The 17298-nt window shown below is 59.3% G+C and overlaps 1 protein-coding gene across 1 annotated transcript in view; it reads left to right on the top strand.

Annotated features, from left to right (window-relative positions):
- BCR (BCR activator of RhoGEF and GTPase) overlaps positions 1 to 17298 on the top strand; it is a 71791-nt gene that overhangs the window by 1643 nt on the left and 52850 nt on the right. The window lies entirely within an intron of this gene.

The following is a 17298-nucleotide window of genomic DNA, read 5'->3' on the forward strand; positions in this document are numbered from 1 at the left end:
CGGTCCTGCGCCTGGACAGACCATCCCCGCCTTCCTCGTCAGGGCAGGTTCCCAGTGTTTGGAATGGGGTTGGGGTGGGAGGATTGGGGGGGTGGGATGGTAGGCGGCTAGTTCCCTGGGTTCTGCAGTGGGTGCTGTTGGTGGGTTGGTCCCAGGATGCTCTGGGCGGTCGTTATCTCGTGCCCCTAGGCCAGTGGTTCTCAACCTTCCTAATGCCACGACCCTTGATTACAGTTCCTCATGCTGTGATGACCCCCAATTTCATTGTTACAAATTGAACGTAATTGAAGCATAGTGATTCATCACAAAAACAATATGTAATTATAGATGTGTTTTCCGATGGTCTTAGGCGACCCCTGTGAAAGGGTCGTTCGACCCCCAAAGGGGTCGCGACCCACAGGTTGAGAACCGCTGTCCTAGGCGCTGGGGATCCTATAAAGAGGGTTTCTTCTGCGCCGTCTGGGTCAGATGCTTTAATCCGGGATTGATCTGTGTGTTGGGCATCCCCCCAGTTCCCATCTTGGGAGAGTTATATGACACGATTGGGGAACCCAAGAAGTGCTAGCTGCTCCCAGGCCACGGAAGTGTCGGGTTCGCTGGCTAGCCAGCAGCCCAAGTCAAGTCACAGCAGGTGGAGATGCAAATGAGGAGGAAGTGAGGTGACAGGTAGTTCTGACTCAGTGGGCCCCCGAACATCAAGGTGGTGGGCGTGGGGGGTGGAGAGCCACACCCGTTCCGATCTGCCCGGCTCTGGTGGGAGACTTCACCCATCGTTACTCACTCACTCACCGGCTCCTCCGTGCTTCTCACCCCCGGTTCCAGTTGCTGATCCCTCATTGGACTCCTGCCTCCTGGGCACCCCAAAGACCAGTGCTCCCTGGTGCTTAATTTAGGCTCCCAGTGCACGGCCTGGCCCTGACCCCAAGATTAAATCGACACGATTGTGCCTGTCACTTCTGGACTGTGTACAAACACCATTGGGGTGATGGGGCTGGGTTTGAGCCAGTTTGTAATGGGGGTAAGGAGAGGGTGGGTGGGTGTGAGCCGGTCGGGAATCTCCTGGAGTCTAGTCCCTGTTGGACTGAACTGGTTTTCCACTTCATTGATTTTCCACTTTTTTTTTTTTTTGCTGATGGAGTCGTATGTGCTTCATTGGTCAGAATCCTCTTGAAATAAGTGAGGCTATTTTTGGCTCCGGGAGCCGCCTTTTTGGGATTCGCACTCGGCCCTGTTTCAGGTGCATCCAGCTGATGGTTTGCCATTGGCAGCTGGTGTGGCTGCGGCCTGGCTCCCACCAGCGCCCGCTACGTCCCCGGAGCCCTTCGTGGAGGGGAGGAAGGCTGTGGCATCTAGAAACCTGCTTTGTAGGCACATCAGCTCGTCTGGGGTCTGGAGGATTGCCCTGCGGCCACGGGGTCCCAGCCCTGCCTGGCCAGCTGTGGACTCAGGGCCAGTTCAGTGCAGTTAAGTACCTTCATGCTGTTGCGCTGCGGTCACCACGGCCCACCTCCAGGACGCTCTTGCTCTTGCAAAACTGAAGGTCCGCACCCACCCAACAGTGACTCCCCAAGGTCCCCCCCCCCCTTCAGCCCCTGGCGGCCTCAGCTTTCTGCTTCTGTGGTTTGACTCAGAATTGGAAGCACCCAGTACTTGTGCCCCTGGGTCTGGCACCAGGTCCCCAAAGTTGCACCCACATGTGCATTTTGAAGGCCGGGGTCCCCTGGCTCATAGCGGATCTCCTGGGGAGCTTTAGAGCCGGACACCCAGCACCTGCTGGAGGTTTCCTTCCTCCTCATCACAGCTTCCGGCGCCCTGGGAACTGGGAAGCGTCTTACCAACTGCACCTGTCTACCCCTCACTCCATCCCTGTCCTTTCACTTCCCCTCGGGGGAGTGGCAAGCCCTGTCCTGAGAGAGGCCAGCACACCCAGGGACCTCTCCTTTTTTCGTTCTATTAAAGTCTGGGGAATTCTCTTTTTAAAAAAAAAAAAAAAAAAAAAAATTATTGATTTGAGAGAGAGAGAAAGAGAAACATCGATTTGCTGTTCCACTTATTTCTGCATTCATTTGTTGATTCTCAAATGTGCCATGTTGTGAGATCGCACCCACAACCTTGGCCCATGGGGACGACGCTGTAACCAACGGAGCCACCCGGCCAGGGCAGCCTGAGGAATTCTTAATGCGAGCACTCAGCCCGGTTCCAGGTGTCGTTGTGAGATGGGGCACCCTCCCCCCCCCCACCTCCTGTGTCTTCGTGGGCGCTGGTGCACGTATGCAGGGTGCTGCCCTGTGCTTTCGCGTGTGTCCAGCAGCTCACTCTGCCCTTTGGGTGCGGGTGCCGTGTGGTCACCGGAACGATGGATGCTCTGTTTTTCTCTGGGCTGATGACTGAATGGACCAGCGGCCAGTGAGAGTGAGTAACCGCGGGGCAGGAAGAGGCCACCCAGGCCTCGCCGGCTCCATCGGCGTCTCGTTAGACCGGAGCCTGTGGTCGCTCTCAGTTAGGTGTAGACTCCCCACCCCCCAACAGAGGCGCAGCAGGCAGGCCCGGCGAGGCCCTAGAGCACTGAGGTCATCAGCAGGGTGGGAACAAAGTCTAGGTCACATTTTACAAGGATGACTTTCTTGTTTTGGGAACAGAAGGAAGCATTCAAGAGCCTCTCATTAAAGGAGCTGGGCCGCCGGCGTGGCTCAGTGGCTGAGCGTCGACCTATGATCCAGGAGGGCACAGGCCCGGGTTGCGGGCTCGATCCCCAGTGCGGGGCGTGCAGGAGGCAGCCGATCCATGATTCTCTCCTCATTGACGTTTCTCTCTCTCTCCCTTCCACCCCCACTCCCACCCCCTTCATGTTTGGGGGCCCACTGAGTCCCCAAACAGGTGGGTGCCTGCTGCCCTGCTCACCTGTGCGCAGGTTGTGGGAGACGCGAGACCTTTGTCGTGTTCTGGCGTCTCCCTTCCCGTGTGTCTTCCTCTCACTCCCTCTGCAGCCGTTTCCCACGAATCCTGTGTGTGTCCGACTTCTTTCTTCGGGATGGTGAGGTCCTAAGGATACGGGCAGAGTCTGTGCTGCCTCAGGGGCGCCCAGGACGCGTCGCACTCGAGGCCCTTAGCCGTGTTGGATGTGACCGTGGTGACCGAGCCCGCGTGGGTCTGTCTGTGCTGTGTTTGTGAGTCAGAGATGGAATGAGACCCCATCTCCGAGGCTTCTCCCCTGTCTGGCTCAGCCCCTCCTACCCCATCTAAGAAGCGGCAGTGGATTTTGGGGGGGCCAAGGCTGCAGGTGCTCCAGCAGGGATGAGCTGGAGATTCATTTTTCCTTTTTTGCTGAGGCCGGGGCTTCCCTGCTGAGCCTGGGAGAGCCTCTCCAGTCCTCAGACTGGGGCCTGTAAGCGATGCCTTGGATCCGAGCGCTCACCTCTGCGGCTTTGCACAATGACCGTGGACAGGGGTGGTGGCTGGGGCCCAAGGAGACGGACAGGCGGGTTCATAGATGCACCTGCCGGGGTCTGGGGCCCGGAGATTGCGACACCCCCTCCCCCCACACACACACCTGTGTCGTGAAGTGGCCGGAGCAAGATCATTATCATAATTATATGCCATCGGCTGGTAGGGTCCGAGGGGGTGTGGGGCAAACGCATAGCCCTAAAATAACCCGCCCGGGTCAGGCGGCCAGCGGAGGGGCTGGGGCCGGCCTCTCTCTGCAGACTGGGGGGGGGGGGGGGGGGGGGGAGGCCGGTCTCATGAGAGTGGACACAGAGCGACCCCCCCCCCCCCCCAGAAGTGGAGGGGACCTCCGTCAGTTGTTTTGCACGTGCACGGGGACCTGCTGTGTCGGGTAGTCATGGTGCTGAGTAGCATGAGTCGGGCCTCCTAGCAGGTCATTTTCTGTCTGGTGGGGAGACAGCCGTAGCCCTAAGTGCTCTGATAGGAATCTGCTGGCCCTGCCTTCGGGCAGGCGCAGGCTGCCAGCCGTGCAGGGATGTTGTGTCTCTCATTTTGCAAATCTGCCAGAGAAAGGGGTTTCCTAACTCGCCCCCCCCCCCCCCAGGCCCTTTGCTGAGGCTCCTGCAGCGAGGGGGGCAGTAGGAGCCCCGGAGGGCAGGCTTGCTGGAAGGGCACTGCCCTCCACCCACCTTTTCCATCTAACAGTGGGGGGGGGGGGGGCGTCGGTGCCTGCTGCCCCGCTCACCTGTGCGCAGGTTGTGGGAGACGCAGAGGGATGGTGCCTGGCGGGGAAGGGGTGGCAGAGGAGGCCGGCTCTGCACAGAGCGTCCAGCTCCTGGCCCCCGGGGAGCCAGGCCGCTGACCAGGGGCTGCTGGGACGGAGCCGTCTCCATGTGCCAGGAGCCAGCCGAGGGGGCACTGGAAGCAGAGGACCGGGCCTGCCCTGCGGGGCCAGGGACCGACAGCCCGAGGGGACCCCTGACTCAGTGCCTCCCCGATGGCTGGAGAGAGCGTTTGAAGACCCCCTTCCCTTTCGTGCCTGATGCTGCCGTGTACACAGTGCCGCTGGGGTCAGCTGGTGAGCAGTAGGACGGGAGGAGGTTTTCTGCATATTCCATACATGTAACATACGTGCATATAAGCTAGCACGTCACAAGGCGGACGTTCTAGAAGCCACCACTTGGAAGCAGCCACCCGGCCCAGGGAGGGACGCTGAAGTGAAAGATCGGGACTTGCTCAGGAGCCAGCGTGCGGCCTTGTGCAGGGATGGGATCGCCAGCTGCAGGGACACCCCCGCCTGGGAGGCCTGTGGGAGTGGGGTACACAGAGTGGGTGGTCTGGGGGTTCTGGTCTCTCAGAGCAGCCCCTTGGGCATCTCAAGTCAGTTGGTTGAACACGACTTAGCAAGAGAGTTTAAAGGGCAGATGCATAATTCGGTAGATTCACCCACTCGGCTCAGGGCGTGTCCGGTCTGGGCTCCAGCGGGAGGAGGAGTCTGCTGTGGCCTTCGCGCCCCTCGGTCCCTCTCATAGTGTGTCCTCCTGCGCCCAGTGGGATTCTTACATCTTAAAGGTACAGCATGCATTTTTCTGCATGGTGTGGCCCCCAGTGAAAGCCAGTTACTTCCTCTGGCGTGAAGGTCCATCAGCCAAGGGTATCCGGGGTCACGCCCTAGGGGGTGACCCAGGGGACAGGTCCCTGGGGGTGAATGGTCCACGTGGGACTCCGGGGCGGTGACTCCGGTGTGTGGGTCACAGAGGGAGGTTGGCAGCCCCAGCAGGGGAGTAGCCAGGTCACTACTGAGCAGCGGCCGGGGGGACGAGGATTGCAGGGGTCTGGTCACAAGGGCCTGTGGGCGTGTGGCTGTGATTCAAGGGCGTTGGCATGGCTCACCCTGGGACCTGGGGTGGGGGCCCCAGAGATGGTCTGAGGGGACAGGGAGGTCCCCCATGTGGCTGGCACAAAGGGAGGGGGTGGGTGAGGGGTTGGAAGGGTGGCCATAGGGGTGGGGTCCCCACAGCTGGAGACGGGGTAGAGGGGCGGAGAGGAACGCAGTGGTGAGTGAGCCCATGCCGATGGGGCGTCGGGTGCGGAGCCCGGCTCCGGGGCCCCGTGGAGTGGGGGTAGCGGTGTGAGATCTGAGACTGCCGTGCACTTGGGTGGGCTGGTGGGTGCCAGGGAAGGAGGCCCCGTGACCGCCCTCTTGCCGTGGGGCAGTCGGACGGGCCCGTCCTCACCCCGAAGCAGCTGGTGGGCCGCTGTTAGTTTAGCCCTAAAGGCTCTGGGTTGTGATTGTGAACATACGTCTGGTTTCCTCTCCTGTGGCGTGGCTCCCGCGGCCAGATGGCGTGAGTCCCTGCGGCAGACTCTTCTCCGTGGAAGGGCGAGCGAGGCCCCAGGAAGGGCTGGAGGAGGCTCTAGAAAGAGGTGTGTGGGCCCTGGCCGGTGTGGCTCAGTGGATAGAGCGTCCGCCTGCAGACCGAAGGGTCCCGGTTCGATTCCGGTCAAGGGCACGTACCTCGGTTGTAGGCTCCTCCCCGGTCCCGGCCCTGATGGGGCTCGTACAGGAGGCAACCAATCAATGTGCTTCTCTCACATCCATGTTCCTGTCTTTCCCTCTCTCTTCCACTCTCTAAAAATCAATGGGAAAATATATCCTTGGATGAGGATTAAAACAACAACGAACAAACGAAAGAGGTGTGTGGGGCTCCAGAAAGGGGTGTGTGAGGAAGTGGGAGACTGGTCCCAGCCCTGGGGGCCCTGTGCTTGCCTCCTCACCCCTGGGAAGCCTGCGGTGTCGGGTTCCAGAAGAGCCGCCCTGCTGGCATCTGGGAGAGGCACTCGTTCTAACTGCTCAGGAAGCGCCCAACTTTCCTGGGGGAGTGGCCACTGCTGGGCTGGGCTGGGCTGGGCTGGGTGGCCAAGTCCCCAGCAAGGGGCTGCCCTCTTATTCGCAGGTACAAGCTGTCAGTCAGCTGTTGGGGTGCAGGTGACAGGTGGACAGAAGCAGAGTGCCCTGCCGAGTCGCCCCAGGAGCGCAGGGGACACGTCCGTTTGGGAGGAGGATGGAAAGTGGGCCTTTCTTTTCCTCTCCCGTCTGTCTCCCTGGCCCTCAGAGCACGGAGCTCCCTGGAGTATGTGAATGAATCAGTCATTCCTGGGGGAGGAGGTCGCTTGGTGTTTCGGAATCTCCAGACGGGACGTGACCGGGCCTGCCTGGTAATGAGACCTTGGACATCAAAGGCTGAGGCGGGACTTGCTGGTGGGGACATCCTGGGACCTGCAGGCCTCGCGGTGCGAGCTCGCACACCCACGCCCTCTCGTGCTCAGGCTCCGGGGCGCACAGACCAGCCTGGGGCAGTGGGTGAGGCCCAGGGACTGTCCTGGGCTGTTCCCTTTTAGAGCTGTTTTGTTTTGAAGCTTTGAGGTGTGTGTGTTGTTTTTTTAAAATTACTTTTATTATCTTTTTAATCCTCACCCGAGAATATTTTCCCATTGATTTTTAGAGAGAGTGGAAGAGAGAGGGAGAGACAGAGAGAAACATCGATGTGAGAAAAACACATCGATTGGCTGCCTCCTGCAGGCGCCCCGACCAGGGCCCGGGCTGTGGAGAAGCCTGCAACCGAGGTTCGTGCCCTGGACCGGAATCGAACCCGGGACCATTCGGATCGCAGGCCGACACGCCATCCACTGAGCCACACTGGCCTGGGCTGAGGGTGCTTTTCATGCTGGGCCGGTCTGTGATTCGCTTGGGAGAGGCCTGGGGGTTCTCATCTGACAGCTGCCTCTGGATCAGCAGGACAGCACGTGACATTAGGAGCCCAAGTCTTGTCTGGTGTCCCTGGAAGCGCCCGGGCTCTGGGGGGGCCATAGCTTTTCTCGGCTCCGTGCTGCTGCGCCCCAAGATTGTCAGCAGAGTGGTTGTGGGAATGGGGGTGCTTGCCTGGCAGAGAATGAAGGCAGGGGGCCCCCTCCCTGGCTGTCTGTGTAGACTGTAACCTCTGCTGTTGTTTAAAAAAAAAAAAATCACCGCTATACCCAGACACAGACACACCTGCCTTCATTCCTGGGGAATCTGACGGGGGAGGCTTTCGCTGTTTATGTGTATAAATCTCCCCGTCTCCGTGGGTCAGCAGCCTGGGGCCTGGCACAGCTGGGGGTCGTCCGCTTAGCGTCTGCCGAGGCCGCAAAGAGTCAGCCAGGCCTGTGTTCCCAGCCGGGGCTCCATGTCCCCCTTCTCGGCCCGTTCAGGCTGTTAGCAGAATCTGGTCCCCCCGCTTCCCCCCCAATCCATCTCCAGAACTCTCTTCGTCTTGCAGGACTGAAGCTATGTTCATGAAGCAGTAAATCTCCGTCCTTCCCTCCCCCCAGCCCTTGGCAACCACCATTCTCCTTTCTGTCTCTATGAGTCGGTCTATTCCAGGCTCCTCACATATCCGTGGAATCGTGCAGTGTCACTGCCTTCGTTCACGTAGCGTAATGCTCTCGCGATTCGCCCGCGGTGTGGCGTGTGTCAGATGTCCTTCCTTCCTGAGGCTCGGTAACAGCCCGTGGCTTCTATTGACCACATTGTAAGCACACAGTTCCGTAGGTTCATTACATTCCGTGAACATGTGTTTTTTTAATGGTTTTTTAAAATTGATTTCAGAGAAGAATGGAGAGGGAGAGAGAGAGATAAAAACATCAATGATGTGAGAGCATCACTGACCGGCTGCCTCCTGCACGCCCCCTACTGGGGATCGAGCCCGTCACCCGGGCCTGTGCCTTGACCGGGAATCGAACCGTGACCTCCCGGTTCATAGCTCCATGCTCAACGGCTAAGCCACACTGGCCGGGCCCCACCGTAACTTCTGATTCCTTGATGCTTCCAGAAACAGGTCCGGCCTCTGATTTGGGAAGATCCCTGAGGCTGCCGGTCACCTGACCGCTCGTGGTCAGTGCTGCGCTGCCTGGTAGGGAGAGAGCCCCCTGTCCCCTTGTTTATATCACGAAGCTTGCTAGCGTCCTGCTGCTCTGGACCGCTTGTAACTGCAGCCGAAAAGCATCTTGGCTTCGTGCATTCCGGCCAGGAATTCGGTTGCTGGACAGCACTGTCAAGTTAATTCCGGCCCCTGGAGTCCCTGCCTGGCTTGGAGGGAAGCTCCGAGGGCCCTGAACGCTGAGGTGGAAAAGGGAACTTACAGAAGGGAGAGAAGCTGGGAAAAGCCCGGCCAGGCCCCGGGTGCTGCTGGGTTTGTCAGCTCAGCACCGCTCTGGGCCTGAGCACGTGCAGCGGGCCGGGTGTGCGGCTGTGCGTGCCGGAGGGGAGGGCAGGCACAGCAAGGCTGCCCTTGGAGGGAGGGCAGGTGGTGTCAGGGGCTAGGGGGGGAGAAGAGAGGGGTGGCCATGTCTCTGACACTGACCAGGTGTCTCCCACTGCCGCGGGCAGCCATCGGATGGTTTTAGGACTTACTGCGGCCGAGAGCCCGCCGCCCAGGAGGCTTAGCCGTCCCCGGGTTGTGGATTTAGAGAGCTGGGCGCCCCCTTTTCCTTTCCTTGCCCGGAGTTGCCCATCCTCGCTCTGCGGCTGGCTCCCGCTCGGGTGCTAAGGCAAATCGCGTAGACGCCCTGGGCCTGGCATTCCCACCTGTAACGGAGGAAGCCACACACACACAGTAGCAGCATCTCTTCAGCCCCCGTTAGTTTTGTGATTCCGAATTAAATTATGTCATCCTGCGTTCCCAGGAAATTACCTGGAAAACCTCATTGGCAAGCGTCCCGGCACAATCTCGGCCGAAGACCCTGATGGGGTCTGGCTGCCCGCGGTGCCGGGGGGCCTGGGGGTGGATTTGGCTCTGCGTGCACGTGTGGCGCTGATTGATCTGTCATCTTCCTCGCCTGCCCCACTAGCCAGAGACGGGGGTCAGCTACCCCCTCAGGGCCTCGATCAGCCCTGGGGCTGGCACGGGCGCTTGGGAGCTTCGCAGGTGTGCCCTGGACCGAGTGCTGACATGCAGAGCCCGGGCGGCAGGGAGGCGTCTGCCAGGGCGGAGGGGACGGTGTCCAGGCAGGTGGTTGGCAGGGGGAGGCCTGGGAGTGCCAGCTGGTGCCCAGCCAGTGGAGCAGCCCTGTGTGGTCAGGAGCGCCGGGCTGAGGCTGCAGCGCTGACAGGAGCGCGGCTCGCGTGCGCGGTGCTGGCTGCGTGCATCCCGGCGCCTTGGTGTCGAAGGGACATTGGTCCCTGGGGGCCATCGTGTCCCTTCATCACAGAGGACCCCCCGGGTCAGAGGCCGAGGCTCGCGTCCTGCAGTGGGCGCTCTCTGGGCATGCCCAGTGCCAGCCCGAGCGGGGACTGCCCTGGTGCCCAGCTGGCCGGCCCCGGGGGTGGGTTGGTCTGTCTGGACGGCACGAGGACAGGAAGGAGTCCGTGCTGACCAGCTGCACTCCTGCGGGCGAGGGTGCCCCAGTGCAGGTCTGCGTTTCCTCCAGAACTTTCTTTTCTTTAAATAGACTTTTATTGATTTCAGAGAGGAAGGGAAAGGGAGAGAGAGAGAAACATCCATGATGAGAGAGAATCATGGATCGGCTGCCTCCTGCATGCCCCACACGGGGGATCGAGCCGGCAACCTGGGCCTGTGCCCTGACCGGGAATCGAACCGTGACCTCCTGGCTCATAGGTCGATGCTTGACCGCTGAACCCCACCGGCCGGGCTCCTTCAGAACCGTCTTTCCATCTGGCGGGCTCTGCTTGCTGTGCGCGTTGACTCCCGCCCACCGCCCCCCCCCCCCCCCCCCCCCGCAGTGGTCCTGTGCTCCTGCTCTTGTGGTCTTGCAGGAGAGAGACCCCCCCCCCCACCCCCTTTCCTGGAACGTTGGCTTTACACTTTGTAACGGGATCCCCACACGCCGTCCAGGATCTGCGCCCCACTGCACCGTGGGGAGGCGGGGAGGCGGGGAGCGCGGAGGTGCCGGCCTCGCGATGCTCTGAGCAGGAGCCGGGGAGGGTGAGCGTCCGTCCGTGGCAGGCTCTGGCGTCCAACCAGAGGCGGTCACTCGAGCCTCTGCTCTTTGTTCTGCAGTATTGGGCTTGGCGGACCTTTCCTTAAAGGGCCAGATAGTAACTCATTTAGGGTTTTGTGGCTGAGAGGCGAAATCCAGGCTATTGGACAGGAGCTTCTAGGACCGTCTCACATGTGATCGATTAAAACCATCCTTGGGTCCCCGGTCCCACGGAAGCGGTAGCGACAGGCTGGATGCGGCCTGCGGCCCCCACGGCCCCGTTTGGCAGGGAGCCGCCCCGATTCCTGGTGATGATGAAATGAGGTGGCCGAGCCATGTGTGGGCGGCTCACATCCGTGTTCGGGCGTCACGTGACGGCTCCTGGAACCTGTGCGGCAGGAAGGGTCGGTCTTCTCTCTCCCCGAGGGCGCTTCCCTCCAGGAACTCGCTCCGGTGGGAGGTGGCTGCCTGGGTAGCAGCTCCCCGTCCCTCCCGTGCCCCCCGCTGCCCCCAGGGTTGACTGTCGATCCCCTGAAACGAGGCTGGTCGCAGGTGAACCGTCATTGGAGTTGGGTGACGGGGCCTGGGTACTCATGACTCTCTCTGTTCTCTGTTTGTGTATGTGCTTGAAATTTTCCATCATGAAAGGTTTTATTTTTATTTATTTGTTTTTTAAATATATTTGTATGGATTTCAGAGAGGAAGGGAGAGGGAGATAGAAGCATCAGTGATGAGAGAGAATCATGGATCAGCTGCCTCCTGCACGCCCCCTACTGGGGATGGAGCCTGCAACCCAGGCCTGTGCCCTGACCGGAAATCGAACCTGCGACCTCCTGGTTCCTGGGTCAAAGCTCAAGTGCTAAGCCCCCCACCCGGCTGGGCATGAAAAGTTTTTAAAAATAGTCATTCATTGACCAAAGCTCTGGAAAAACACCACCACCCTCCACCGTGAGAGAACAGGGCACTGGGATCCTGACTCTTCTCAGGCCCCCACGTGGGGGTGAGCTCTCCTCACCTGTTCCCAGGGGCAGATGTGCCCGAGAAGGCGGCAGCCCTGTCTGAGCTCTCCACCCATCGCCCACCCACCCACTGAGCCCTCTGTCAGCTGTGTGTCCATCCCGCCCTTCGCCTCAGTCCATTTGGGCTGCTAAGCCAGAGAACCATAGACCGGCTGGCTTATAAATAGCACTAGAGGCCCAGTGCACGCACTGGTGGGGTCTGGCCAGCCCAGCCCCAATTCAGGGCGGATCAGGGCCGGGCCTGTCAGGAGGAGGAGACGGCGGGAGGTTGGCCGGCTCGCTGGCCACGGTGGGCATCATAGCGACTGGTTGTTCCTGTCCTTACGGCGTTCGGGTTACTGGCTTTTAATATACATAGATAATTTTATTTCTCACTCTTTTGAAGGCTAGAAGGCCATGACAAGGTGCCAACAGTGCCCGGCCGGCGTAGCTCAGTGGGTGAGCCATCGCATGAACCAGGAGGTCACGGTTCGATTCCCAGTCGGGGCACAGGCCCGGGTTGCGGGCTCCATCCCCAGCGTGGGGCGTGCAGGAGGCAGCCGGTCCATGATTCTCTCTCATCACGGATGCTTCTATCTCTCTCCCCCTCTCTCTTCCTCTCTGAAATCGATAAAAGTACAATTAAAAAAGAAAAAGAAAAATGCATGCCTGAGAATTAATGGAGGATGCAGTTTCCTCATCTGGAGACTAGAAATCACCCGTAGGAGTCATCTACCAGGGACTTCCGGCGTCGCTCGGTGAGAGGCCGGTGCGGAGAAAGCCTTACGGGCTGCGGCGGGCCTCCGCCCCCGGTGACACGCGTTTTCCTCCGTGGTGCTGCCAGGACAGACGGCGGCAGAGGGTGGCTGCGGCACCGCTGGCTGGAGGTCTGGGTGCGGAGGGCTGAGGTTTTTTGGTGTGTGTGTGTGTGGGTGGGTGGTTTAAGTGGTGGAGAGGACAGTTAAAAGCTGCATTTTCCGTCAGGGTTGGAAAAGCCCAGCGCGTCAATTTCCAAGCAGTGATTTTTTTCTTTTTCCAACCGGTTTTGTTGTGTTTTGTTTTGTTTTCGGAACAGAGCCCTTCTGTTTCGGTGACATTTTGGCTGACACTTTAGTACATGACACAGTGAGAAGGGAACCCCCGTAGCTGCGCCTCCCCACCCCACCCGGGCTGCTCACAGCCTCCACGCGGCTCTGAGGGACCCACGTGCGTTTCCTTCTGTCTCACTGGGGGGGGGTGTTCTTTTGGGGGGGGTGTATGGGGGGGTTGGTGGCCGGGGAATCCGTAGGGAGGTTCTGCCGGGGGATGGATCGGTGCCTGCGCTTCTCTCAGGAGGGCTTGGCCTGGCCCGGAGCCACCAGCTCTTTGTTGGGGTGGATATGGGGGAAGTGGGGGGACGCTATAGCCCACAGCCTGTGTTTGTGAGTGTTTGCCGTCCAGACCTGCTCTGGGAGGGGGGTAGAGCGAGGCTTTGGGCCTGTCACAGACCTTTGCTTTGGCCCCTTTGCTTTGTAAATTGTGAAAGAATTTGTAAGTGGGTACAGTTCATTGGCATGAAGCGTAGTCACAGTGTTGAGCAAGCATCACCACCGTCCATCGCCAGAACCTTCTCATCTTCCCAAAGGGAACCTCTGTCCCCAGTAAACAGCAGCTTCCCACCCTCCCCTCCCCCCAGCCCCGGCAACCAGCTTTCTCTGTGAGCTCCACCGCGCAAGGTGCCTCGTGGAGTAAAATCCTACAGTACTTGTCCTCTTGTGCCTGGCTTCTTCCATTTAGTATAAAATCTTTTTTTATTTTTAATATTTTCATTGATTTCAGAGAGAAAAGGAGAGGGAGAGAGAGATAGAAACACCAATGGTGAAAGAGAATCATTGATCGGCTGCCTCCTGCACGCCCCCCATTGGGGATCGAGCCCGAAACCCAGGCATGTGCCCTCTACTGGAATCGAACCTGGGACCCTTCAGTCCGCAGGCCAATGCTCTATCCACTGAGCCAAACCCGCGAGGGCTGGTATAAAATCTTTAAGGTTCACCCATGTTCGAACATGTGTCAGAATTGCCTTTCTTTCTAAAGCTGCATAATATTCCATTGTATGAATATACCACTTTTTCTTTAATATACCACCTTTTAAAAATATATATTTTTATTGATTTCAGAGAGGAAGAAAGAGAGAGGGAGAGAAACATCAACGATGAGAGAGAACCATTGGCCGGCTGCCTCCTGCACGCCCCGCACTGGGGATCGAGCCTGCATCCTGGGCCTGTGCCCTGGCTGGGAGTCGAACCGTGACCTCCTGCTTCGTCGGTCGATGCTCAACCACTGAGCCACGCCGGCCGGGCTATACCGCCTTTTTTTTTTTTTTTTAACCCGTTCATCCGTCCATGGACGGGGGCTGTTTCCACCTTTGGCTCCTGTGATTGCTGCTGCTGTGAGTGGGGTGTCATGCTTTTCCTCTTGACCTCTTACAAGTGGGCCCCTCGTGCCCGAGCACTCAGGGTGCCACTCAGCCCTGCGGACGGGAGAGGGCAGAGGGCGGAGGGCAGCCCTTCTCTTGCAGTAACCAGAGCGCCGCCCTCCGGGCTGGAGCGGGCTGCTGGCACCGAGGCTGCAGATCTTGGAAAGGGCCATCCATCTCTGGCTGCGAGTCCCACCTCCGCCTCCAGCCACCTTCTCTGCCAGGGGAACTTAGCCGCTCCTGGGACTTGGTGAGCCTCCAGTGAGGTTCCGGGGAGCCGGGGGAGTGCTTCCGTGGGATTCCAGCTGCCCCCCACCCCCCTCTTCCTTCCAGGCAGGTCAGTGCCGAAACCGGAGTCAAGGTAGGACAAGTACATGCTTGGTTTAGACACTTCACTTCCCTAGGGGGATGGGGGTGGGGGGGTGAGCCCTCCTGCAGACCACACCGCAGAGGGTCCGGCCGGCCCTGGGATGGGACCGCGGTTCTGCACCCCCCTTAGCAGGTCGGGGACCAGTGGGAGCCTGCCTTCCGGGGCTGGGGACGGGGAAGAGGGAGATGGGATCGGTGAGTCGGGGGTGGGGATGGGGGGGTCAGTGGTGACTCACGGAGGCTCTAAGGCATTGCACCTTTCCTGGAAACCTGGGTCATTTTCTAGAACAACCCGACTCCCTTTCGTTTTGCCACATTCAGGAAATCTGGCCGGGCTGGCGATTACGAAATCCAGCCGAGCAAGGCCTGGTGCGCAACCTCCTGCTTTCCCCCGAGGGGTCGGGAGGAAGCGGTGGGTGCGCCTCACGGGCAGGTGCTCCGGGCTCTGCGCGCTGCGGTTGGAGCCCGGGGGCCCCCGATCTGTGTTGGCGGCACCAGCGTCAACGTGTGGGGGGCTTGTGACTCCGCAAAGCCCAGTTCACTCGCCACCCCCTTTTCCATCGTGGTTCAAGGGTGTCTTTTTCTTTAAATCCTCGGTGTCTGCACGGTTTTAAGAGTCATTCGTGTGTTTATAAGCTCAGACCCAGTAATCCCACCCTGCGGTGTTTTCCTACGGAAATAGGACTTTTTTTTTCCTCTCTCTTTTTTCCGTTTGGTGTTATTATATGAAGCTATTCATTCTGTTCGTAACCGTGGAAAACTGGAAGCAAACGAAACATCCCGCAGTAGAAAAGGGGATATGGGGTTACATTATATAATTATCAAATGACAACCATGAAAATTATTGTTTTTTAAAATATATTTTTATTGATTTGGGAGAGGGAGGGAGAGGGAGAGAGAGAGAGAAACATCCATGATGAGAGAGAATCATGGATCAGCCGCCTCCTGCACAGCCCCCACTGGGGATGGAGCCCGCAACTGAGGCCTGTGCCCTGACCGGGAATTGAACGTGACCTCCTGGTTCATAGGTCGATGCTCAACCACTGAGCCACGCCGGCCGGGTAACAGTGAAAATTATGTAGCAGAGTGTGACTTGCTGTGGGCGCCACTGGGGCTCTCGCTACTTTGTCACCGTACAGAGGGGTGGATGGACCCAGGCCCTTGGGGGTGTTGGTCAGCCCCCTCCCTGAGGCAGGCGTGGGCCCAGCCGGCGAGGGCTGACCACGTGCAGGACGAGGGGCCTCTGTGGACCCTCGTGGCCAGGGACAGGGCCGTCCTGTCTGGTGGGTGTCGCCGAGGCACGCGGTCTGTCTGCCGCTTCCTCCGGGTTCCTTTTTTAGGTCAGTCCTGTTCCCCTAAACAGATGGCTCTTTGTACTCTTCCTCCAAGTTTTCTGTGCGTTTGAAAGTGTTTCAAAATAAAACGTTAAATAAATAAATACTCGGAAACCGTGCTCCGCCGACGCACGGGATGGTGGTGAGGACGAGGAAGGGCGTTCCCTCGAAGGCTGGGGCGTGAGCTGTAGGCACCCCCTCCCAGCCGTGAGCAGGGCCATCGGCTGGGACAGGAGAGGCCTCGATGCCTAGATGCTGCAGAAGGAAGAGCTGAGGCCCAGGGTCCTGAGTCCGCCTTGTGGAGAAACACGGGGTCCTGCCCAGCCGGTGTGGATCAGTGGTTAGAGCACCAACCTATGAACCAGGAGGTCACCGTCCGATTCCCAATCAGGGCACAAGCCCGGGTTGCGGGCTCCATCCCCAGTGTGGGGCGTGCAGGAGGCAGCCGATCCATGGTTCTATCTCATCTACAGAAACATCGATGATAAAAATGTTTCCCCTTTTACTGAATTTATTGCAATGACGTTAATTAACGAAACGATAGCGTTCAGGTGCCCAATCCCACAACACACCACCTGTACCCTCTATTGTGTGTTCACCCCAACTCAAGTCTCCCGTCACCATTTATCCCCCCCTCTGCCTCCTCCGTCTCCTCTCACCCCCTCCTCCCTCTGGCAATTCTCAGACTTGTCTGTGTCCATGAGTTTTTTTCTCACCAGTCCCTCCAGCTCCTCACAGCCCCCCAACACTTCCCCTTCTAGGTCAGCTCTTGCTGCTGGTCAGCCTCAGAGCTCCTGTCCCCTCCCCCGCCTCTCGCCCTCCCCGAGGCCACGTGAGGATTCTGAGAGAGGGCCTGGGACAGTGCCTGGTGCACGGGGTACCCAGAATCTGAGTTTCCTCCCCGGACCCCCTGGGTGTCAGCTTTTTCCCTTAACAACTGCAGAGCTCTTCTTTGGACAGGATTTTGTAAAAATATATTTTTATTGATTTCAGAGAGGAAGGGAGAGGGAGAGAGCGAGAGAAACATCAATAATGAGAGAGAGTCATGGATCGGCTGCCTCCTGCACGTCCCCGACTGGGGATGGGGCCGCAACCTGGGCATGTGCCCTGACCGGGAATCGAACTCGGGTCCCTTCAGTCCTCAGGCTGACGCTCTATCCATTGAGCCACACCAGCCAGGGCCATTGGTGAGATTTGTGAGATCCCCAGCGTGTAAGGCAGAGGAAGCTGGTGGCACTCCCCCTCCCCTACTGTACCCCTCTGTGGGGCCTGCTGTGGGGTCTGAGACCTCCTGATTTGGGGGGCAACGGTGAGGAAGGCTGTGCTGTCCTGGGGCAGAGGTGAGGCCTCGGCAGCCGGCCCACTGCTCGTCAGCCTGGGCAGTGATGGCTGGAACCCACCTGAGAGCATGCTGCCCGCTCGGGCCCCAAGTAACGGGCAGGTGTGGTGGCCCTTAATCCTCTCAGCCTGGGCAGCTGGCTAGTGTCCAGGCCCCGCGGCTGGGGCAGAGCCAGAGAGGGGAGGGGAGGGGAGCGGCTTGGAGGCCAGGCCGGGCACCTGCTGGGAGGGCTGTTTTCTCTGTCCTGGAATGATCCCGCGCGGAGGGTAGGGGGCTGTCAGCAGCCAGGATGAATCGCCTCCTTCCTCGCTTCATTAAGAGGCCCCTTGCCCGTGGGAGAGGTCACAGCCCGGCCCAGCGTGGGAGGAAGTGGTGTTTACT

This window comes from Myotis yumanensis, unplaced genomic scaffold, assembly GCF_028538775.1.
Source record: "Myotis yumanensis isolate MYYU_CA2020_CCGP unplaced genomic scaffold, mMyoYum1.0.hap1 SCAF_19, whole genome shotgun sequence".
In the NCBI taxonomy this organism is placed as follows: Eukaryota; Metazoa; Chordata; class Mammalia; order Chiroptera; family Vespertilionidae; genus Myotis; species Myotis yumanensis.